The sequence below is a fragment of the Echinops telfairi genome, unplaced genomic scaffold, assembly GCF_000313985.2.
Source record: "Echinops telfairi isolate 266 unplaced genomic scaffold, ASM31398v2 ScPeMD7_33;HRSCAF=127, whole genome shotgun sequence".
NCBI lineage: Eukaryota > Metazoa > Chordata > Mammalia > Afrosoricida > Tenrecidae > Echinops > Echinops telfairi.
The window spans coordinates 175,889-176,575 of record NW_022103930.1 but is presented as its reverse complement, the minus strand read 5'-3'; positions in this window follow the sequence as shown (position 1 = coordinate 176,575).

Below are 687 nucleotides of genomic sequence, written 5' to 3'. Positions count from 1 at the left end.
TAATATAATCCAGGAGTAATGAAACTTAGGGGTCCTTCCACCACTTATTTAGATGTATAATTCCTTTGTTGAAAACATTTCCATTTGATATTAATTTATATAACCTGTACCTATGAAGCTATGGATGTTTCTACTGTTTAATTTTCTGTGGTAGAGAACTCTTTAAAAATATTTTTTATGTTTGATAAAATCAAGCTTTAAATGACAGTGAAATAAAGTTAAGTTTGTATCTTTTAAATTGGGCTTCAAATATGTTTATATTTGGTATTAATATGTTTATATTTGGTATTAGGATAGGTTTGATACAAGTTGATTTTTGTGTGTAGAGCCAAAAGATCATGAGTTGAGTAAATCTGATACTTTGAATATATTGGATTTTGATTATACTTGCTTTAATCTTCAACAATCAATTTAAAATAAGCATTCGTTGTTTGTATAAAATAATGTCATTTTGAAATAGGTTCAGTTTAGTAAATGTTTGATTATAGTACCTTTCCAGAAGCCCCTATCTGATGCATATGGTTAGACTGCTAACCAAAAGGTTGGCAGTTAGAACTTACCTAGAGGCAACTTAAAAGTGAGGCCTGGCAATATGCTTTCACTCGTTCACAGCCTTGTAAACAGTCAGGTCTATGTTCACAGCCTTGCAAACAGTCAGGTCTATTCTGCATCCTTGGGGCTGCCATG